At 38.6% G+C, this 25,198-nt stretch overlaps 1 long non-coding RNA gene across 1 annotated transcript in view; it reads right to left on the bottom strand.

Moving 5' to 3' along the window:
- LOC144381575 (uncharacterized) overlaps nt 1-25,198 on the bottom strand; it is a 691,433-nt gene that overhangs the window by 283,624 nt on the left and 382,611 nt on the right. The window contains exon 2 of the long non-coding RNA XR_013446965.1: nt 14,527-14,749. This is a non-coding gene — a long non-coding RNA (uncharacterized LOC144381575). The remainder of the gene's footprint in view (nt 1-14,526; nt 14,750-25,198) is intronic.

Genomic DNA, 25,198 nt, shown 5'->3' with positions numbered 1-25,198 from the left:
GTTACTCCTATTAACAGGAAGCTTCAACTTTAGACAAGGCAGCCTTTCTTCTGACCATACACTCATCCTCTTAGTTTCCTCTTTTTGACCCTTGTACATGTGGTCCCTGTCTCTGTTGAATCTTAGCTCTTCTCCCCCATACCTATGAAAATCTTTCTCACTCTGCATCATCTATATATTCCAGTTTAAATTTCACTTATTTCATGCTATGTGTTGTTGATATCCACCTCTAAATTCTTACCATTCTTATGATTTATATCTATATTATAAAACATGTTGGCATAGTGAGATATGTATTTCAAGCAAGATTTTGATTTCTTTATCTTACAGATTTTTTTTTTTTGTCTTTTTTCATGGCTCCCTCCTCTGCCTCCAAATTTCCCTCAAAACCAAGAATAAGAGTAGGCAGCTAATTGTTACTCAACAGATATTTGCAATTAATTCCAAAATGGGCTTTTCCTTAGAAATACAAAACCTGACAGCTTTTCATGGCTTACCTAATGAAATAAAAATAAAAGGGAATCAGATAATATAACTGGCAATATGACATTAAGGACTTGTTTTTAAATATGAAATACATTTCTTGATATATTATTTTAATTGACTGATTTAGTTCTAATTGTTTCCTTTACCTTAGCTTTGTATACTATCATTGCTATTTACTTAAAGCTCCATAATTGGAGTTTCAGAATAATTTCTTGAATTAATGAGAAATAGAATGTTTTGGTATGGATACATCAAGAAAGGATGATGAGGAACCTGGGGGGCTCAGGTGGTGAAGCATCTGCCTTTGCCTCAGGTTGTGATCCCAGTGTCCTAGGATGGAGCCCACATCATCAGCCTCTCTGCTTAGCAGGGGCCTGCTTCTCCCTTTCCCGCTCCCCCCTCCCTGTGCTCTCTGTCAAATAAATAAATAAAATCTTAAAAAAAAGGATAATCATATTACAGCCTCCCTGCTGGGGTGGTCTCCGGATTGGAAGGGTAAAGTAGGCAATCTTTCATGGGGCAAATAATTTTAAGGAAGGTATTTAATCTCATTCTCTAAATTTGGCTTTGCAGATCTACGTAGTTAGGGGATGCTTTGTGAGCTATCCTTTGTAAACAGTCATTGAAGCCCATAAACAAACCAGAGATTAAACTCACACAAAATTAGAAGAACTCATTTGGACATAAATGACAATAACAGTGACGGAGACAGGTAACACATAGCAGGAAGTCATTAAAGTATGTGCACACAAAAGTGGCCATAAGAATCACCCCAATCCCAAATTCAAGGAGAAATGGTGGAAAAAAAAAAAAGGCGAGAGGGAATCCCAGATTGGGGAAGTCATCCAGCTTAAAATAAAGGTTAATCCTTTTTTCACATATATACTCATGAACACACACACACACACACACACACACACACAATTACATTGTTTTTTTCACAAATGCACCTGGGTCATGTAACTCTAAAATTTAATATTAAAATTAGGTCTTATACCCTCAGTATTCCAGTAAAAAGCCTGATTATATTACTGTTACTTCTCTTTGTTTTCTTAATTAAAACCCTACTTGGAAAAAAAACAAAAACCTACTTGGTCTGAATCCAAGCAAAGATTTTTTATTTTTTTTAAGATTGTATTTATTTATTTGAGAGAGAGAGAGAACACAAGCAGGGGGAGGGGCAGAGAGAGAGAGGGAGAGAATCTCAAGCATACTCCAGCCTAAACATGGAGCCTAATGCAGGGCTCGATCTAATGACCCTGAGGATCATGACCTGAGCTGCAATCAAGAGTTAGACGCTTAAACCAACTGAGCCACCCAGACACCCCAAGCAAAGATTCTTTTCTTTCCCCAGGTACTGTTTTCCCAGTCATCATCACCACCACCTGGCTAGGTTTTCAGTGCCTGATAGTCCCATTCACTGCTCCATCCTATGCCTGAATGTGAATCAGTGGAGCAAACCTGACCAAAAATACCCAGCCCCTTAATGGATCTGCACAGCTTTGCCTTGTTTCCGAAGGAAATAGCCACAGAAAAGAAAAATATATCATTCTTCCTTTATCTTTTGTTTCACATATATGCAAACATACAAACTACATGTACCTATAAACAATTTTGTTTATTGGAATGATTTTGTTTAGGGGAGTCAGCACTTTTCATCTCTCTCACTCTCTTCCTCCTACTTCTAAGATATGCAACCAGTTTATCAAGGAATCTCAACATGTTAGCATGATACATTTTTTTTTTCAATGATTACATCCTGTGATTGTTAATTTTATTTGTCAATTTGGCTAGGATATGGTACCCATTTGTTTGGTCAGACGTTAGTCTAATTAGAGCTGTAAAGATATTTTGTGGATGTGATCTAAATATATATATATATGCACATATATCCTATTGACTCTTTTTCTGGAGAACCCTGACTGATGCACTTCCTAACATGAGAAATATCCTTTTACTTCTGATGCCAAAAGGATCTGGGACATGGTAAAGACAAAAGAGAGTCTTTGGGTCCTAAAAGAGTGAGTCAGGACAATACAGAACCTATAGGAATAGCATGAAGTGAAGATTTTCAACTTTCACTGGTGATTTTGGTCCCATAATGGGAAGATTGTGTAGCAAGGAATGAATAATCTGATTTCACTGTCTACATTGATCTCACTCACCAGACAATTGCTTGGCATCTTCGTTTGCTTTAGTGGGAATCACCTAAGAGAAGTTTCTGGCTGACTGCGCCTTGACTATCTTTATGTATCTTTAACATGGAGACAACCAGCTACACCACAATTAAAACCTCATGCCATGACTGGTAAATAAATAGGGCAAATAAGACGAGACAAAATGAGGCACCACACAGCAAATGTGAATATAGCAGTGTGAGAAAATAAAGTCTTGCTACTTATTCCCGTTCCTTACTTCCATGAGAATCTGTTTCCGTAGCCAACACATTAAGTCTCCTCTCTTACGTCTTTAGTCAACATCAAGTGGCATAACCAGTATCAAGCACTGAAATTCACAGGGGGTATTAACAATAACACTGCACTCAGCAAGACAACACAATAAACAGATCCGCCTACTAAGTATACCTAATGCGACATCTGTTTCCAGGAAGTGCAAAATGCCTTTCAGAATCTATTCTCATTGCACTGTGGGAAATGTAAAACTCAAGTATCAGAATTATCTTTACAGGAGACTGAGCGATGATTTGCCCATAGACTACGGAGGAAATCAGAATTAGAATGCTAATTTCTATCTAAATCTTAGTCAAACCTTCATTCATCAATCCTCATTGCTTTTTCTGAGGAATTAATTTACCTCCCCAAGAACTGAATCAAAGAGCAGTGGAATCTCCTAGAGCTATGTTGTCTAATAGAGCAGCCATTAGTCATGTGTGGCCTTTGAGCACTTGAGACGTGGCTAACCCAATTGAGATGTGCTGCAAATATAAAATACACATCAAATTACAAGCATTTAGCACAGGAAAAATAATGTAAAGTAGCTCATTAACAAGTGTTTATATTAATTGCATACTAAAATAATATCTTGGTATAATGGGTTTCTTATTTTTTAACATATCTACTAGAAAATTTAAAACACCACGCAGAGGTCACATCTGTGGCTTGCAACATATTTCTATTGGACAGCACTGCTCTCTCTGGGAGCTGAAAGCTTCTCCTTTCTCCACTTCTCCCCTGGACAACTCTTCTTTTCACTCTCTTCCATGTTCCTTATCCTTTCTGCTTGTTATTTTGATCTTTGTTGCTAATTTTCCCTTCTTTGTTCTATTTCTCTGAGATTTGGAATAGAGAGAAAGCTGAAGGTGGTTAATGGGAAGGAGAAAGGAAGATGAAGTGGGAAGTGCTCTGTGGTTCGTGGTCTTCATTTTGTGTATATATGTCCACCATTTTTGAAGTTGGCTCTATAGACAAAAAAGGCAATCACGGGATTCAGCAACTCATTCCCTCATTTCCCTAGGGAATGATCTCCAACCACTGTATTCCTTGAGGAGATACATGCCTTTTTCCTTAGGAGGGAACAGTAGAGAGCTATTTCACAGATCCTCTGTACCATCACCTGTACTTGCCCCTCAGGGCAAGCGGCTAATTAGATTAGTAAGATTTGGAGAAAAGCCTGACAATCATTGGACCACAAGAAATAAGAGGTGGGGCATTACATTAAATCTCAGACAGCACCTGGATCCTTCTCTTTTGAGTTCTTAGACCACTGTTGCAGGAAGAGCCATTTTTTGGAACCCCAAAGTCCAAGTCCTAATCCTTAGAACCTATGAATCTTATTTTACGTGACAAAAGGGACTTTGAAGATGTGATTAAGATCTTTTTTTAGATTTTGAGAGAGCGAGAATAAAAGAGAGAGCATGAGAGTGGGGAGGGGCAGAGGGAGAGGGAGAAGCAGACTCCCCACTGAGCAGGGAGCCCAAGGTGGGACTCGATCCCAGGATCCTGACCTGGGTGGAGGGCAGATGCCTAACCAACTGAGCCTCCTCAGGTGCCCTAAAATAAAGATCTTGAGATAGAAATTACCTAGGATCATCTGGGTAGGTACAATGTAATTACAGGGGTCTGAGAGTGAGCAAGAGATTCAAAATCAGAAAGGGATATAATGATGGTAGCAGAGGGAGATGTGTGGTGGGAAGAAATGTGGGGGGCCCCTAGGAGCTAGAAAAAAACAAGGACATGGATTCTGCCCTAGAGCTTCCAGAAGGAACTAGTCCTACCAACACCTTGATTTTAGTCCACAGAGACTGATTTTAGTTTTCTGACTTCCAGAAATGTAAGATAAAAAAAATTGTGTTGTTTTAAGCCACTAAATTTGTGGTCATTTGTTACAGCAGCAAGAGGAAACTAATATATCCTAGAGGAGCCCAGATGCAGCTGATTCTTTCAGGCTGTTCTAACTGATGGGGCCAGTGAAGCTTAAGCTCAACTACATGAACCTGTGCAAATCAAAGCTGTGAGGTTTCTAAGGGTTTGGTGGGAAGGAAGCCCCTCTGCATTCCCCACTTTGGTCACTCCAGAAAGCCCTGAAAAACTCATTCATTTCCCCACTTCACCCAGTTGTCTATGTTTATTTAATGTCTGCCAGAAGTCTGAAGGCAAGGGTTATTTGGCAGGACTCAGAGAGGGAAGCCAATTCTAGATATGTTTAAACTTCCTTTCAGACTTATGAATTCAAGAACCAAAGGCTCCAGTTCCAATGCGACTTCCTGGCTTCCCCTCCTCAAATTCCTCAACCCCATTTTCATTTGCCCCATGATTCAACCCTATACCTCAATACTATATGCATTTATGGAATGCCTTCTAGGTACCCCGCTCTACTGCAGACATTGCAGTGGTGTTCTGAAATGTATACGGAAAGTTGTTTTTTTCTTCAAAGAAACAATTTCAGAGAGCACAAGTTCTACATATATGAAATGGGGAATGTGCAAAGTGTTTCTGGCTATTTTAGGAAATGAATGGTTCAAAAAAAATGAATGGTTCAGATTCTAAGTGTATTGCATTTTGTTAGGACTTTATTTGTTCATGATCATGGTATTTATCGTCACCCATTTGGTTGAGAGATTTAAAGCAACTGATTAGCATTATTTTAAATATGCATATAGTGTTTTGCAACTTATAGAGTGAATTTACATATATATTATTCTCACAATTCTGTGAAATCAGCAATAAAGTCTTCATTTGTGATATGAAGCTAGATGAGAGTCTGAGAAGTTTATGTGCTTTCCCAAAGTTTTATAGGGAATAATGGATGGAGACTTCAGGAGAACCCAGAGCCTGTGGAGTCCAGATCCAGCCATATCTTTTCTCAATTATATATTAGAAATTTCATGTGAATTTTCCTCTATCGTTTGGTTCCAAAGTTGGGATTTGAGCTTTGAGACCAATAAACATACCTCTTCATAACTCACACCACAAGTTACCATCAGGCTGGCAGTCTCATAGCCCCTGATGAGAGATATAAGGTCATAAGACTTCATCCATACAAAACTAAAAACCTAATCCCTCTGGGAGAGGAATGGGTTCAACAATTGGTTTTATTTTTTGTTTGTTTGTTTGTTTTTGAGCATAGTTGACACACAAGTTTCAGGTGTACAACATAGTGATTAGACAAATTTATACATGCATAGGTTGGAAGAATTAATATTGTTAAAATGTCCATATTACCCAAAGCAATCTACAAATTCAGTGGAATCCCTATCAAAATACCAATGGCATTTTTCACAGAACTAGAACATATAATACTAAAATTTGTATGGAACCACAAAGGACCCCAAATAGCCAAAACAATCTTGAGAAAGAAAAAGCTGGAGGTATCACAATTCCAGATTTTGAGATATACTACAAAACTGTAGTAATTAAAACAGTATGGTACTGGCACAAAAAGACTTAGATCAATAGAACAGTATAGAGAGCACAGAAAGAAACCCATCATTATACAATGAATCTAAAATAAGTGTGATTTTGAACTGTAATAACAGAGTAACAAAATTTGAGTAAAGATAAACAATACTGAAATCTAGGTCAAATTCTCAAGTATCAGGAACAACAACAAAGTGCTAAAATAACTACAAGCATATCAAAACACAAACTGCAACTATTATTATCTAATTGAATGCCTTTTCTTATGTACTTCAGTTCCCATATATATATATATATATATCATCTTTTAAATAATATACACACAAATTGGAAACTTTCCAATTCCAGTGACTTTTAAAGTAAGTACTTGTGGGGGACTTTGGTAGCTACTTTTTTTTTTTTTTTTTTTTTTTAACCTGTCCATGCATTTCTCCCAACGCAACCCCAGCAGCTTTGGAAATAGGCACTCTGGTCACCAAACGAACATGAGCAGAGCCTGGCCAATCAGAGTTCCCCATTCATTCCTGGGAATGTGGTAGTGGTGGACACAAGATCTACGAGGGGCCATTAAGGTCTTTTCCTTTAACAAGACCTTTGGAAAAGGAGGCTCTGTTTAAGCCGCAGTTACTTCAACAGAGAGGCAGTCAGACTGTATCTTTCCACTGACCTGGAAAAGCCTTTGTGCAGAATGAAGCTGAGCAGGGCCAAACTGACAGGAAGCATGGAAGAGAGGAAAAGTCTGGTGGTGTGAGGCCCTGTGTTCTAGACCCTGGGGCTCTAGATCCTGCCGCTCTTCCTTTGAGCTTGTGAACTAGCCCCAGAACAGTCAAGCTACATATGCCAATAAATTGTATCTTTCTTCAAAGTAGTTGTTTAGAAGAGAAGAACGAACTTGCTGACTCTGGGACAGAGGCTGTGGCAGGCTCCCTTCCCCGTTGCAGACAGTGTGACATGTCAAACATTTGGACTTTACCTAGCAAGAGTGGAGGTACTCCAGCATGACCTTGTGCACCAGGCCTCATTTCTTCCTCTCGTTGAGCTAGAGGGGCTTTCTAATATGTTAGGAGATTTTCCTTAACCTAGGGGTTGATGGCCAGGAGTGCAGTGTGGTATCAGAGATAGAATAGGGGAAAATGTAGAGGGGTTGAGGAAAAGAACGCTATTAAGAAATTAATTCAATGAACCCTGAATTTTTCTAGGCACTAGAGATTCACTAGTAAATCACAACAGAAAAGTCACTGCCGTCCACACTATTTTTAAATTATCAGAAGCGATGAGTTCTATAAAGTAACTGTTGGTCAAGGAAAGCCTTTCTAAAGAGGTATTTAAGCTGCTACCTGAATGACAAGAAGGAGAAAGCCAGGTAAAAATCTGGAGATAACAAAATATTTCTGGGGGAGGAAACAGCAAGTGCCAAGGTCCTAAGAAGGGGGAAGTTTGGTATATTTGAAGAACAAAAAGAAGGCTGGTATGGATGGAAAGCAATATAGTGTAGTGCAAGGGTTTTCAACATCAATGCTGCTGATACTTGGGGCTGGGTAATTTAAAGAGGATGCAGTTAGAGAAAATATGAAATACTCTGCGATACTCAAGAGAATCAACTGAAAAGCAAGAAATGTATAAGATCTCTGGAAACAAAACTATAAAACATTCCTGAAGTACAACAGAAGTCACGAAAAATGGAAAAGCACGGTATGTGGTTTACGAAGACTTGGTATCAAAAGGGTTTAAATTCTCCAAAGTCAATCTGTAGCTCTAACATGATTCAAATAAAAATACCCACAGGATTTTGTTCTTGCACTAGATAAGGTGATTATAAAAGCATGTGAAAATATCAACAGGTCAAGAATAGTCAGAAACATTATGAAAAATAAGAGGAATGAAGAGAATTAGCTTTATTGGTTATTAAAACATGGGCAACTTAGTTATAGCAACATGAAGCAGGTTCAAGAATAGACACTGATGAACAGAATCCACTAATACAAACCAATACAAACAAATACAACAAATGAATGTAATTCAATAAATAATAGAAGTGGTATCTCAAATCAATGGGGAAAATATTAAGAATTACATGGTATTGGGATAATTGTATAGCCATCTAGAAAAATAGAAATTAGATTTGAACCAACAACACTTTATACAAAAATAAATTCTAAATGAATCAATGATTTAAATGTATATATAAGACAGAAACCCTAAAATTACTAGGGGAAAAAAAACAAACCTTGAGAGAATTATTTATAACCGTGGAGCATGAAAGACCTTTCTAATTAAAAGACAATATTCTGAAGCTTTAAAAGAATATAAAAGATTGAAAAGAGTGACTATAAAAATTAGAAATATTCATTGCAAAATCACTATAAGAAAAGCCAAAAGAAAAAAGACAAACTGAGAAAAAAGATTTGCAACCTTATCACAAAGGGCTCATTTAACTTATTAAGAGCTTCTACCAACCAATAAAGACTAGCAACCCAACAGATTTATCATTCCCCACTTGGATATTTTTTTAGAACCATCTAAATATATTTTCAAAAGACTTGATAAAATAAAAAATTTAAAAAATAGTGATTACTTGAGCTACTGTTTGGTTATGCTTCAAAAAAGACTATTACACATAAATACTGACTTGTGTGACTGGGTATTTTTGTACAAATTGATAAGTGTTGTGAGTTTCACAGCTGAGCTGACACAGTTTGAAAATTAATACATGAACTAATAAGACAGAAAATTCACCCAAGGACTGAAGAAGCAGTTCATAACCAGGGATAATTTTAAGAACTTAAACACATTATACAACCACTCTCGTTCTTCTCCATCACCAACTGTTAAACTGACAAATTTTAGGAAAGGTTTTAGACTTCAAGGAGAGAAAGGGAAGGGCAAAACTGGATATTTAGGAAACCTTTTTTAGTTCTTCAGAGGCAAGGTGATCAGAGCTGACATTTGGCATATTAAATAATAAAGCACTAAACTAAAAGTCACAAAATCTAGACTCCAATTTTATCTGTGATGGCTGATAGAACACTTGAACACAAAATGAAATGATAGAATGATCTGAATATCCCCAGGATCCCAAGTATCTAGTCTGGTGGGGCCTTGGCACAAAGAGAATGACCCATTTTAGTTCTTTCATTTATCCTTCTAATTCTGATAATGGTTTTGTTTACATGATGGTCTCAGTCTGATTGTGAACAGTATGAAGGTGTATTAGTTACCATTTAATGGCAGTGCATATATCAGGGGAACAAATAACACATGGTTTAAATAAGGGAAAGTATTATTTCTCTTTCACATTAAAAAATAACCAAGTTTAAGAAGTCCCGGGCCAGGGGCGTCTGGGTGGCTCAGTCGGTTAAGTCTGTCTTTAGCTCAGGTCATGATCTCAGGGTTCTGTAACGGAGCCTCGTGTCCTAGGGCTGCCTGCACAGCAGAGAGTCTGCTTCTCCTCTCCCTCTGTCCCTCCCCACTACTTGTGTGCTCTCTCTCAAATAAATAAATAAAATCTTAAAAAAAAAAAAAAAAAGTCCCCAGCTGGCATAGCAGCTTCAGGGCTGTCATCAGAGACTCGGGCTTCTTAACATTCTGCTCACCATCCTAGTGCACGGCTTCCATTTCCAAGGCTGCATCATGGTTTTGGATGGCTGCAAGAGCTTAAGCTATCAAATCCAGTATGCATATAATTACAAATGAAAGAAGACAAACACAAAAGATTATATGTTATATGTGGCAGTTGTCAATTTATTGCCTCTCAGCTCCAAATCTGGTTTGTGATACTGGGTCTTGACCCTGTAAATATTCCCTTTTGTCAGTTCATTCAGTATTGGTCTTATCAATAAATGTTTTTGCAGGAACACTGCAAATCTATAGGAGAAAGAAGGAGCTTCCCCTCCTAGTTCCAGAACACTGATTTGGGTATGCATGGTAGCTGGTAGATTGGCATGTGGGTGATCTGGTAGCACTCACCCTGACATCCCTTGAAGACTCACATAGGCCTGTGTTCTCCACTAGCAGGTAGACTATGACTTCCAGCAAGGTTCCTAGCCACCAGCAGGCTGGCTGTTCCTGCGAGAGCCTTTCCAACCAGGTCTAAAACTCAGGGGTGAGGGTGAAGGCTTCTTTAAATTCCTATCAACTTCCCTGATCATTCTAAGGCCCAGAAGTAGTAGCTGCCATCTGTATTTGCTCTTTTTGTACTAGTATTTTGTATTTTATATTGTTATGAGAATCCTTTTACCAATTTTAGTGGTTAACTACATTTTAATCATTAATAATTCATTAAATTAAATTTTCTGTTACAATTACCATGTGGTTTCCATCTTCTGATGGGACCCTGTCTGTTGGCTATGTGATTCCACTTACATGAAATTCAAAATTAGGCAAAACTAATCTATGGTGATAGTGGTTACCTCTGGGAAGTTTATTGACTAGGACAGTCATAAGGGAGCTTTCCAGGGTCCTGGGAATATTTTATATTTTAATCTGGGTAATGGTTTCATAAATGTATATACATGTAAAATTCCATTAACCTACATGATTAAGATGTGCACACCTTCCTCCATGTAAATTACTCCTCAGTCATAACTGTGGGAAAAACCTATGTTGCAAGCTAGAAGAGGAGATAAAGGGATGGATAAATTGAACTCTTCCTAGCTGAACCAACCCCCTTTGAGCAGTTCCCTTTAATATCACACAGCAGGTACTCTGAATGCCACAGGCCTGAACAAAACAACATGGCCAGAACGAGCTGCGAAAAAAGTTAAGTGACAGTGTGCTTAACTCAAAATCAGAGTTCTGTTAGCTAAGGAGGAAGGAAAGTGGGGATGCTGGAGTATGCAACTAGTAGTCTCTGCCACAACCAGTACTATATTAAATTTACAAAAAATTATTCAGTGACAGTCACTGGATTAAGCACTGGGGAGATAACCATAAACTAACTGGCCAGGCTCCCAACATCATGGAGTTTACGTTCTATCACTTGGCTCTTAGTAGATCCTCAAATAATGTTTACTGAATGAATACGTGAATGATAAGGAAATGAATGAAGGAACAATATTTTTTTCAATGGGAATAAATTACTTAGGGAACCACAACCATAGCTATCATGTTGATAAGACTATGTGCCTCACTAGGAAGAAGTGAGCTATCTTTGAGAGGCAGGTAGGTCTGATACATCATGCACGTAACTTTTAGAAAGCTATAAATCACCGCGCAGAAATGACTTCTCAGTGGAGGCCAGGGCTGAACTCTCTCTATTGGGAATATAGGTCAACATGTCACCTCTTCCAGAGCCCAGCTGGAATTTGTGGTCTCCCAGACACATGGTTTTAAGTGTAATGACTTAAAAAAAAAAAAAAAAAAAAAAAAGGCACCAACTAAAATGCCTAATAACCAAATTCCAGGGAAATACATGCTGCCCCTAAAAGAGAAGGAAACATTATAAACCAAAGGCTTTTCAGGGAACAGTTCACCTTGGATGGGATCTCTGAGCCTCAAGCTTGGGTTTAGCTGCAGAAGGCCCTGCACCTTTTTTAGGGCCTCCTGGGACACTTTTGGGGCTCTTATCACTGGGCAGCACACACACACACACACACACACACACACACCAAACTTTAATTTAGAGAGCTGAATTTGGCAAGACCCACTGCCTGCCTTAAGCGTGAGCCATGAAGAAGATCACAGGGTGTGGCCTTGAGGGTATCACTAGAGAGGGCGAAGAGGGACAGAATTTTGAGGGAAGAATGTTCACAGGACTATGGGAAGAGAACAGAGAAGGAGCCAGAGTCATAATTGTTTCAAACAATTATTCAGAGCTCGTAATTCAAGAGAAAAACCTGCATGATGGATAATACATCAAAGGGAGTTAGAATGGGAATGCATAGACACTGGCTACCACATCCTTTTTACAATGGCACTGAAATGCTATATTGAGGCTTTTTCCTAAATTAGACAGAGAGTTTAGTGAAAAAAATAGCCCAGGAGGACAATGCTGCCATTCCCTAGCTATGGAACTATGAGCAATGACCTATCCAAACCCAATATTGTCAACCACAAAATGGAGGATTATAACACATGACAGGAGTAGAAGCCAAAAAAAGAAAGTTCCTTAGAGCATGATTAAACTTTATCTGCCAGACAGGTACTCACTCTTAAAGAAAAGTTTACAAATGAATCATAAATCATAAATTGCATTGCCATTTCCTGTCTGGAAATGAGAAGTCCTAATAGGCAGTAGCTGTTTAACAGGTGCCTCACACATAATGTTTATTCAAAGCAGACCTTCTGTATGTTTAGTCAATTCATTTTATAATGAGATGGAAATGTTCCTATAATGATGCCCAACTGTAATGGAAGGGTTTGTAATAGGATGCTCTGGTATAAAGAACACTGAATTATGCTTCTATGTATTTATTTATTCACTTATTTACATACACTCTGACTCATTCTAAAAAAAGAATTTAAGGGGATTTGCAACAGAAACACAATAACATGATAAAATATAAATGAAAAAGGGAAAAAACAGTTCAGGGCAAAGATAAATTAGAAGAGCAGGTCATGACATCGTGGAAAACAAAAGAAAGAAATGTATTCTGTAAGGGATTACACACTTGCTATAATTTATTTCTGAAGTTGTTTCTGAACTTCCTGAAACAAAGACAAAAGAGATGGACAGTGACATAGTTCTCATCTAAAGGGAAAAATAAAACCATAACTATTTCCTCAGAAGGACAGGGAATCCAATGATCTGAATTACAGAATGAGTTATATCATCTTGGGTAAGACATCCAACATTTCTGGGTATCTCTAATTCTTCATAGAATGAGGAGCTGAAGGACTTGACTAGGTGACTGAGTTTAGCTCATGTTGTGAGTGGAAGGGACATGTCCATGCCCCTTTCAAATCAAACCTTTTGTGGGTGACCTCCTTTGCCTTCTCTGCAGACTGCAAGCCAGTTCTCAGAGTTTCCCAGGGGGGAATCCATAGCAAGCAGACTCTGAGCTACATGTATATTAGGTTGGGACTAGGGACCAATACCTGTGGAAGGGAGGGGGACAGCAGGAGTTGGTAGGGGGAGGAGTCGAGCTATGAAGCAGGCCTGATGACAGCCAGAGCTAACCCTGTGGGGCCTCAGGAGTTAAACAGCCCAAGAAAGTCAGCTCATGTTGAGCTGAAATGACTAGTGTATCTACTTCAGTCATTTTCTGGATGTGGGCTACTCCAGAAAGTGGCCCTGGGTCAGGCAGCTCTCTCAAGCTGAGGCTGTCCATAAAGATGATAACATCTGAAAGCACATCCAACAGCTGGAGCAATACATCCTTCTTTGCTGGTTCTGGATGGTTCATCTCCATATCCACCACAAAGAGTGACCTTCCAGTTCACAAGCTAATCTAGCCCAGCATCCCTACCTTCCACTCTTTATACTGAACAATTTTAACTTTAAGGTTTACTTGTTACAGCAACTACTTGTATTACTTAACACACACACACACAATCTTGAGGCATGCCTAACATTTGAATAAAAAAGTCTCTACTGATTATGCACTGTAACAAATATTCCTACTCCATTAAACTGAGAGTTAATGCAGAGTCTGAACAGAGCTGTGAAGTTCACAGAATTTGTCTTCAACTTTTGTTCTGTGACTTTCCCATCTTCCCATGCCCACTATCAGCCACTCTCCAACCTACTTCATAAACCAAATATGTATATTCATACTCCTCGTACTTGCCACCTTTTGAAAATCTTTTAACACTGTCACATACTCAAAACTACTTCTAATAAAATTTATGGGTTTTCCCCCTAGGAAACATATATTTTTAACCCCAGAAATAAAGAGATGTAACCATTACATGGAATTTCACACATACAGCGAATGAGGTAAAGGAAATTTTGAGATAATGGGAACTCAACCAATCTACCAAGAGGGAATACAGTTGTGTTTTTAAGATCAGCCCTCTTTTCAACTACATGGCTCCAAGCCTGAGTCCTAAATGGTTTTAGGCTATAGCAGATAGGAAGTAAAATGTGGTAAATTCAGAAGACTTACCCATATTTATCTCCGAGGACTCTCGTGGGAATTATCAAGTAGTCTTTTCATACTCCTCTACTTGATTCCCCTCATCACTGGTGTTCATTGCCTAAGAACCCACATGAAGCAAGACTTACCTCTGCAGTCACAGTCTCACCATGGAGGCTGGCATTCCTGGCAAGGATGCTGTCTTTACAAGCTGCCTGAGTGCCTTGAGGAGTCAATGTGGAGTCACTAGAAGAACGTTCTCTAGGTTGGAGCTGCTGTTCCAGATAGAAGAGTGAAGAAAGACTCTCCTACTACAGGGGGCAGATTTTTGAGTGAACACCGTTGCTGCACTCTCATATCCAGAAGAATCCCCTGTAAGAACAATGCCTCATGAGAAGCTACGTTGATTTAGAGTATAGCTACTTCTCTATAGATGTCAGTCCTCAGTTCTTGGAATTGACTCAGCTGGGCTTGGCCAGGCAGGGCCATGATGAAGAACTACTCTCAGGAAGAAGATGCCAATAGATCTTCCTTTACATATTTGTCATCAGGAATATACTCTCATTCTCCTTTCACCTAAAAATCCTCATTCACATTAACCCCTGGGAGCAGCAGCCCTGCTAGTTCCTATCCAAACACAGTTAAATCCCAGTTTAGAGATAAATCAGGACTTCTACTATATATATGAAGAAGTAAATTTAAGAAACAGAGCAGTCATAATAACAGCATTATCAATATAATAACAGCTAACATTTATTGAGAGCTAACCACATACCAACCACTGTGCTAAATGCTTTGTAAGCAATTTCTGATTTAACCACTATCAAGCACAATGCAAAAGATATTATTCTTTTTCACCATTAAAAAAAAAAGTAAAGTACAGAGAGTCAAATAACACATCCACATTCACAAATCTAGATATTTGCTGAGCCCAAATATAACCCCAAAGCTTAAGTTTACAATCACTGTCCTCTGCAGATAGTTACAAGGCACTGACCATGTTAGCATGCCCCGATTAAAGAATTTGAGCACTCATTTCATTAGAAGTGGTTAGACAAAATGTGTACAGCTTAGTTGACCCTTCAGATTTTGTACTATCTTAGATATGAAAAAAAGACCCCATTAACCCGAAAGAATAAGGAATAATAAGTAATAAGAACTTCTACCAAGAGCAGAACATCTTTCTGGATAGGCACCAGTATCCACCCACTGTCTTTCACAGAATCTGAACATCCTTTAGGCTCAAAGTCTCTTGGACCCCCAGGAGACCCTAATACAAAGGACAGCTATGTAAAGAAAAACATTCTGTTTCTGAGGGCTACCAGGAGACAGAAGGACAAGAAATTAACAGGGAGGGACTGGATAACCAAGAGGGGGTGTGTCTGAAATAAACTTCATTATCTAGCCAAGGTAAGCCCTGATCCTGGATACATGTCAAGCACCTTATAGTACTCATTTGGACCATACCATATACAACACCTTCTTCCAATTCCCATGCTCTGTGACATCTGTTATGTGACACCCCCCACCTTTTTTCATGCTATCTTACTATCTCTCTTCCCACAACTCACTCAATTTCACAGTTTGGGTCAGCTTTGGCTGCACCAACAGCCAACTGCCAAAATCAATGGCTTATAAAACATATTTATTTCTTGTTCACAGTACATAAGGGTTGCAGAGTAGGACACATGATGATTAGCTACCATCTGGTCTGTGTTGTTCTCATAGTGGAGGACAGAAACAAAAGGAACAGCCATTCCATGCACAATTAATTAAAGCTTTGCTCAGATGTGGTATTTGGTATGCCTGCTAACAATCCATTGGCTTAAGCAAAGGAGCATACTTTACCCACTGTAGTCAGTTGGTGGGGGGTGTGATAAGGGTGAGGAGGAAATGAATAATGGGGAGCAAAGAAGATCTACACAAACTGGGTCACTTCCCTACCCAGTCACAAAACTGTTGTCTGTCTGACCCTCTCAAAATGCTGTGTGCTCTAGATTTCTGTCCTTGCTGCCTTTTCTTAATCCCACTATACATTTTCCTTAAGTCAACCCGTCCATATCCATGGTATCAGCTACCAATATTCTCACATCAGTATCTTTAGCACCACTTCTCTCCTTGATTTCAGGCACACATTTTCCCTATGTACTGAATACCTCTACCCAAATCCTTCCAGTAGCACAAACTCAAGTTAGGCAAAAAAAACTTAATTTATTAATTTATCTTGATATTCCCTAAATTTGTGCTTTTCTTTCACGCTGTGATTTATCTATTATGACCCCCAGTCCTTCTGTATATTAATCATGAATACAAAGCCTTAACTCATCTTTCTCTTTCCCTGAATCCAAGCATTACCATAGCCTCTTTCAGTCTGCCCCACTCCTCACCCCTACTGTCCTGGTCCCTGGCCTTGCTGTCCTCTCAGCAGTGAGCCACTGTAATAGGGCTTCTAACTGGTCTCCCCTTCCCCAGCTTCTCTCTTCTAACATTCCACACTATTCCTTGAATATGACATGAGTGCTCTCATCTCAGGTCTCTGCACTTACTTACTGCTTCCTTGGTCTCCAAAGGTCTTCCTCCAATGTGCACATGGCTACTGCCCTCACTTCCCTCTAGTCTGTGATCAAATATTGTCTTATCACGATGTTTTCTCTGAATACCCCCCAAAAAAATACAATACTCTCCCTACAACCTAGCACTTTTTTTTTTTAAATCCTGCTTCGTTCTTATTAAATGTATCAATACCTAACATATTTTATTTATATATTCATTATAGATTTGCTATTTGTTAATTACCTGTTGCCTGCCTCCCTGAGGGCAGGGGATACATCTGTTTTGTACTTCCTCTCTCTCCAGCCCTGAGAACAGTGCTGGGCATGTGAAATACTTGTTAAATGAACAAATAATAAATTCCTTTTCTGCTTATTAATCTTAGAGTAGATTCTGTTTTATTTAAACGTACAGAGTGATAAAGGCTGTTACTCTCCTAGAAGCTTCTATATCTTGGAAGCATAAGCTGCTGTGGCTTCCACGCCTGCTTTTGTTTGACATCCTATTTGATCCTATGTCTGGGCTCATTTTATCAGATCTATTCCTAGGTGATCTGTCTAAAATGAGTGCCCTAAAATCTCTAAATAAGGGTGAGAAGCATTTTTCAATAATAGGCCCTTATAGATTCCTTTGGAAACATTCAATATTAAAGAGAAACACTTGTAAACTATGAACAAATAATAGTAATTGAAATCAAAGCTAAATAGTTGATTTGCAAAAGTGAAAGCTAAAATGTTGATCATCATGGTATGTGAACTTTAGATGATTTTTCAGAGAAAGCTGACTGATCTCTTGAGGAGGAAATGTTGGGGCACAAAAGTAAAAAGGCCAGTTTTGTAGAAAAATACTTGTAATGATCTCCTCCCATGCCCCTTTTTCTCTTTACTCCTGCCCCCTTTGTCTTTGAGTATAATCTGCTCTTGGCTCCCCACTCCAGAATCTGTATCTGGCTCCAGTCCTCCCTCTGACCTCTTTGGAAGTTATTATACCTTCCTCTAGAGATAAGCTTTACAATTGGTACCACTACCCACACGTGGCTACTTAAATTAAAATTAAACATAAATAAATTACAAATGCAGTTCTTCAGCTACACTAGTCACATCACAAGGGCTCAGTAGCCACATGTGGCTGGTGACTACAGTAGTGGACAATACAGAACCTTATAGAACATTTCCATCATCTTAGAAAGTTCTACTGGCCAGGACTTCTCCAGACCCTCAGGATCCCACTTCTAGAATCCCGTTGTTTTTTGTTTTTGTTTGTTTGTTTTTATTTAACAAGTCCACTCTTCAGCCTTTGCCTCAGGTTACAATTCCCACTGCAGTTCCAGCCCCTGGAACTGTAGCACTGGGCTAGGTCAGCCCTTAGTCATAATAGGGTAACAATTAGATAATGGCAAATCTGCTTTCAGATCTTCATTCACATTAAAGGTGGTAATTGCACCTTTAATACTGCAGTTTGCTGGAGAAGAGCGAGCTGTACTGATCAGAGGAGAACCTGCTGTGTAGGAGAAAGGGCAAAACAACAAGAGGAAACAGGAGTTCAGTGGAGAACCCCAGGGAAACTACCACAGGTAATTAAAACCTCAGGGAAGTAGAGAGACCACTAAAGAGAACAGGCAGGACCATGGATGGAATAGTTTGCTTCCTTGTCAACACTCAGGAGTAAGGAGAATCTGACTTAGGAGAGTCAGAGGTTTTGCTGACACTTGGACCGTGCAGAGTCCACTGTATGTGCTATGCCAGCAAGTCCCCTTCTTTACGAAGGTAGTTTTATAACAGGGGGGAAAACAGTAACTGAAGACGGGGCCACTCCTTGGACAAAGGCTTGGAGAGCAGGTTTAAATGGGTTCATGCTCCTAACCAAGTCACAAAAGGGAAGAACATGGCCAGTATATAACAAGACAACTCCTTCCAGGCCTAGAGAGCGAGCTACTGGATCGTGTTTGGAATTCCTGCTTAGAATGAACGCTTTTACACTGTTGGTGGGAATGCAAGCTGACGCAGCCACTCTGGAAAACAGCATGGAGGTTCCTCAAAAGTTAAAAATAGAGCTACCCTACAACCCAGCAATTGCACTACTGGGTATTTACCCCAAAGATACAAATGTAGTGATCCGAAGGGGCACACGCACCCCAGTGTTTATAGCAGCAATGTCCACAATAGCCTAACTATGGAAAGGGCCCAGATGTCCATCGACAGAGGAATGGATAAAGATGGTGTGTGTGTGTGTGTGTGTGTGTGTGTGTGTACGTACGTATACACACACACATACACACAATGGAATACTACTCAGCCACCAAAATATGAAATCTTGCCATTTGCAAAGACATGGATGGAACTAGAGGGTATTATGCTAAGCGAAATAAGTCAGCCAGAGAAAGACAACTATATATGATCTCACTCATACGTGGACTTGAAGAAACAAAACAGAGGAACATGGAGGAAAGGAGGGAAAAACAAAACAAGACATAATCAAAGAGGAAGACAAATCATAAGAAACTCTTAACCATAGAAAACAAACTGAGGGTTGCTGGAGGGGAGGGGGATGGAGGGATGGGGTAACAGGGTGATGGGCATTAAGGAGGGCACATGACACAATGAGCACTGGGTGTTATACACAACTGATGAATCACTGAACTCTACCTCTGAAACTAATAATAGATTATATGTTAATTAATTGAATTTAAATTTTAAAAAAAGGAAAAAATAAAGTGAGTCTGTGTAGACAGCAAAAACAGAACAAAACAAAACAAAAAACCCCAAAAACCTAAGATGCTCAGGAGCGAGGCTGGGAGAATGTAGATTATTCCTTCTTCCAGAGAAATGCTGACTGTGGGTTCCAAGTGGTACAGGCAGCTGCACCCTGGAATGCACTCCATGACACTCAGTATTCACCTGTGAGGGAGCCCTTGCTTGCCAGGGCTCCGGGATGGATCTGAGGTGTCCATGGGTGGGGGTAGGGGGGATTTATTTATTCATCAAGAAACAAGGTCTTAAGTAAATGAATTGGGTTTTAATTATAGAATGTCAGGCATCATGAAGGTTATGGAGGGGATGGCTTAGTGATTCTCACTCCCTGAAATCACACCACAAAGTCTACTTCTATGTTCTCAACTACCCACTTGGCTCACAACCCCCTCCACACTCCCCACCCCGCCCCAGGGAGAGAGCTAAGCAATTGTGTTGACTGTGAAATCATTCTACTCGTGGACATTCTAAAAAAGCAAGTTGACAGAGTCTATAAATGCTCCAGTATGCTTTCAATTCAAACAAGTTTCAAAAAAGTTAAGTTTTTATATCATTTCCAGCATCAAATCAGTAGATTAAGTGCTACAAAAGGAATTCAAACTATTAAAAAACTTGTAGCTAAGTCTTTGTATAAAATAAATTAGAAATTTATTTCAACATAATGTACAAGCCATTCTTGCTCTGGGCTGATATCTCTAATCTGCAGAATTTCTTTTTGAGACATAGGGATACAAAGGCAGAAGAATAAAAAAGAAAAACAAAACAAAACAAAACAAACAGCCCTTAAAATCTTCAATGCTCTGGAAAGCTCAGTTCCCTCACTTCAGAAACCTGGCAAGAAAGTATTGATTTTCTCAGAAACAAGCAAGGATCAGCTAATTCCTTGAGGCAATTAATGGTTTTGTTATTTAACATAACAGTTGTTATTCAACAATTGTTTAACATTGAAAGGCTTATCATGCATTTGTTGTGAAGAACCCTTCCCATGGGGACAGCACTGGACCAAGCCCAAAACACAGAAGGGAGGTGGAAATGTTAGCATGAGCTGAAGACATGTCTGGACTGGTTTGTGTGGATGAGGTTAAGGTATTATCATTTCAACCCCTGTCCTTATCTGCTTTCAGGGTGGACCCCCTGTGCTTTGAGGAACCTTTTGAGTGAAAATGCACCGCATAAATCTGCCATTAATGAAGCATTTACTAAGAAAACTAGTTTAACGGTGCTTCTTTCATGAACTGCATGATTTTATAAATACTTTACAGCAATCTTGAGGGGCAGGTATTAATACCCCACATTTTCAGATGCAGAGAATTTAGGTAACTTGTCCACACTTGCACAGTGTTATGGAGTGGAGGTAAAGTCAAACCCAAGTTTTTAATTCTAAGTCCACATTAGTTCATGGGAACCAGAATTGTCCTCATTGTAAACAACATATGGGAACATATTCCTTAACTACAAATCTTTTCTGAATTCTAATTTCCAAAACATTTTACTCAGAAGAGCTCTATAGTTAAAGAACATGTTTCTATATATTTGCTTATAATGTGAACTTCTCCCAGAAATTACATAAAGAGACAAAGGAAGAATCAAATAGAATATTATACTGAACTGGATGGCAGGGACATGCTGCATTCCTGCCCGTCCCCTGCCAAGTTGCATCCAAAAGTCACAAGAATTCCTACTTAGGTTTGTAGACCTTCTGGAAGCTTAGGAATTCAACTGAAGAGGAACCTGAACATTTCTTTCCATAAAGGCATAAAAGGAAGTGAATGAAGTGAGATTGCAAATTTCAGGACCTGCAAGCATTAAGATGTGACACACTGTATTTACGAGTGTGCTGTTTGTTGATTAAAATGTACAGGGGGAAAAAAAAAAAAGATGTGCTGCTCAATACTTAGAATTGCAAGAGTTCCTTTCAGGCAGGCATTCTGAGAGCTATGCTGAGCCATTAGTGACATATGAGAAGAAAATGAGACATTATGCAATCTTACATTGCCAAAATGAGACCACTATATTACTTTCAGCAAGAGAACGGTTGCAAGAGCTCACATCAATTGCCTACCATTCAGCAAGTTTCCTGGGAATATCTCACAGGACTCCTGAGAAAACAGTGGGAAATACATCGTGATGTGGTGAACCATTCTCATGACTTAATAACTTTTTATCCTTTCCTCAAGCCAAATAGTTCAAAAGATTGCTTGCTATTATTCTTAGCTGCTGGGATGTAGCTTCCTGTTCTGTGTTTTCATCACAGGTGGTGATTGCCGAGAGGAAAAGTTGTTCAAGAAAATAACTTGTCACAAGCTAATGCATGACTCAAGCGTGGAAAGTTATCTGAAGTTAAATTCTGAAAACAGAAAGTCTTCCCTTGGGAAAGGCTCAGATGTGCCGAGAGGTGACCCAATATTATCTGAATGCCTACTGTCTGTCAGGCACTTCATAAATACCATTTAACATCACAACCACCATGGCAGATCCTTTTATCTTCACTTTTTATGTGAGAAAGGTAAGTTCAAACTTCTAAAAAATTGCTAAGATCACACAGCCAGTGAGTAGTAGAAATGATTGGGTTTTTTTTAATCTTTAAATTTTTATTGAGGTATACATTCAAATAGTAATGTGCACAAACTACACTAATCTTAAATTTGCAGCTAATGAAAAGTTACATGTATTTATGCCCACGTAACCACTATCTAACTGAGGATATAGGAAGTTGTCACACTGCAGGAAGTTCCTTCTTGCCTTCTTCCATTCAATATGCAACCCAGAAGTGACCTCTATCCTGACTTCTATAAACATGGATTAATTATGCTTGTCCTTAAACTTCATACAAATGTAGCATGACTAGCCATCCTAGTTTGCCTGGAACTGAGGAATGTTCCAGATGTGGACTTCCTAGTGCTAAATCTGGGACAGTTGGTCATCCTTTAAATTTAATCATACAATATGTATTCATTTCTGTTTTGTTTTGTACAACATAATGTCTGTGAGATTGATCCAGGCTGTTATGTGTAGCAAGGTTTTGTTCTTTTTATTGTTGTGTATTATTCCATCTTATTACTACTGTATAATGTATTAACCCATTATCCTGTTGATGGACATTTGTTCCTAATTTTTGGCTTTCATGAATAAAGCTAACAACGTCATATAAGTCTTTTTGTGGATATGATTACTCAATTCTCTTAGAAGAAATGCTAGCTCATAGCAGATATGTTTTAATGGATACCGCCAAAATTTTCTGAAACAGTTGTACCAATTTATATTCCTAGCAATTTATAAAAGTTTTAGTTGCTCCACTACCTTAGCAACATTTGGCAAGTCAATTTTTTAGTCATTCTTGCCATGCAATAGTCTACTATTACAAATATTCATTCCCTTGTGCTGTCTCCTCCCCCAAACTTTGGTCCTGGCCATGTGATTCACTTCTGCCAATGGGATATTAGCAAGTATGACATAAGCTAAAGTTTGATAAACACTTGCACACTGGGGCTTGTTCTTTTGGGACACTCACTCTGAGAGACCTGATCCACCATATAAAGATGTCTGGCTAGGCTGCTAGAGAGACCCACATGAAGAAGTAGAAGGGAGGTGGGAACATTAGCATGGACTGCTCAGCTGGGTTCTGGCTCTTTCAGCCATCTCCACTGAAGTGCCAGATCTGTGAGTGAAGACGCCACACTGGAAGTTCCAATTCCAGTAAAAGCAACATGGAGCAGAATTGCCCAATGGAGTCTAGTCCAGATGAAGAATTGGGAAAAATATTATTGTTATTGTTCAGGTCACTAACTTTTGGGGTGGTTTATTTCATAACTATAGGTGATTCTAACAGGTAAGTATATACTACTAATTCTTTTTGGATTTGATTATCTCCCTGAGGAATGATGATACTGAGCACCATTTCAGATGTTTATTGTCTATGCAGATAATCATGAAATTTTATTTTACTCCATTTTATCACTTAACTTTCTCATTAGATCTTTTATCTTTTTCTGTTGTGATTATAAATCCATTACTTTAGTCTACCACAAGTTCCTTTACTTCTTCCCAAACATTCCAAAAACCTTAAACAGTTTAATTCCATGTAGTCCTTCAACACTGTGCTATGACTTCCATTTTAACATGTTATAAGCTCCATACTACATTGCTGTTATTTTTGCTTTAAATAGCCATTATTCTTTTGTATTTTCCTATATATTTACTCTTTCCAGGGCTCTTCAGTTCTTCCTCCAGTTTTGTACTTCCACCTGGGCTCATTAACCTTCAGCCTAAAGTAGTCAAATTCTTTATAGGGTAGGTCTGGGAGCAGTGAATTCACTGAGATTTTGTTTGAAAAACTTCTTAAATTTCACCATTTATTTTTGACAATGGAAGTCATTTATTTAAGGTCACACTGGATCACATCAACTCAAGGATTAGGATTTACATTTCTTAATATTCACCTTAAATTTTTACAATTAGCTTTCCTTCATTTATTTTTCAGGAGGGAATGATGCCCAGTGCCATTTTTTCCTACTCCATAGAAAATACTTTTTATATTATTTTTTAGTGTTTCAAATTTCAAAATCTATATAGAATAAAATTCCACTTTGTGATGTATAGTTCTATGGTTTGTGACTCAACTGCATAGAATTCGGTAGCCATAATACAATCATGATACAGAACAGTTTCATTATTCCCCAAAATTCTTTCATCCTGCCCCAATTTCTAAAGACCACTGATGAGTTCTCAGTCCCTAGTTTAGCCTTTTTTAAGAGTGCCATATAATCGAAGGATACAGTATATAGCCTTTTTTGAACCTTTAAAATTTTTTCTAGTTTTATTGAGAAATGATTGACATACATCACCTTGTAAGTTTAATGATGATTAGATTTGTATGTTATGAAATCATTATTGTAACAAATTCAGCTAACATATATATTCTCATATAGATACAATATAAAGAAGAAAAATTTCTCCTTGTGATGAGAAGTCTTAGAATCTACTCTCTTAACAACTTTCCTAAAAATCATACAGCAGTGTTAACTATAGCTATCATGTTGTATATTATATCCCTAATACTTATCTTATAACTGGAAATTTGTACCTTTTATCACCCTCCTCAAATTCCCCCTCCCTCACTCTTCATCTCTGGTAAGCACATGTCTGATCTCTTTTTCTATGAGTTTGTTTTGTTTGGGGGTTTCTATTTGTTTTTAGATTCTACATATAAAAGCAATCATACAGTATTCCTCTGATTTATTTCACTTATCATAATGCTATATATACTTATGACATCAAAACTTTTTTATCCATTCATCAGTTGATGGACTCAGGTTGTTTCCACGTCTTGGCTATGTAAATAATGCCATTATGAACATGGGGGCATAGACAATTATATGGTCACAATTATATGGCCAATCTTCAACAAAGGAGGCAAGAACATGCAATGGGAAAAAGAAAGTCTCTTCAGCAAATGGTGCTGGGAAAACTGGACAGCTAAATGCAAAAGAATAAAACTGGACCACTGTTTTATAACATACAC

Source organism: Halichoerus grypus, chromosome 4, assembly GCF_964656455.1.
Source record: "Halichoerus grypus chromosome 4, mHalGry1.hap1.1, whole genome shotgun sequence".
NCBI lineage: Eukaryota > Metazoa > Chordata > Mammalia > Carnivora > Phocidae > Halichoerus > Halichoerus grypus.
Note: the sequence above shows the minus strand (reverse complement) of the source record. Positions and strands in the feature narration are given on the sequence as shown.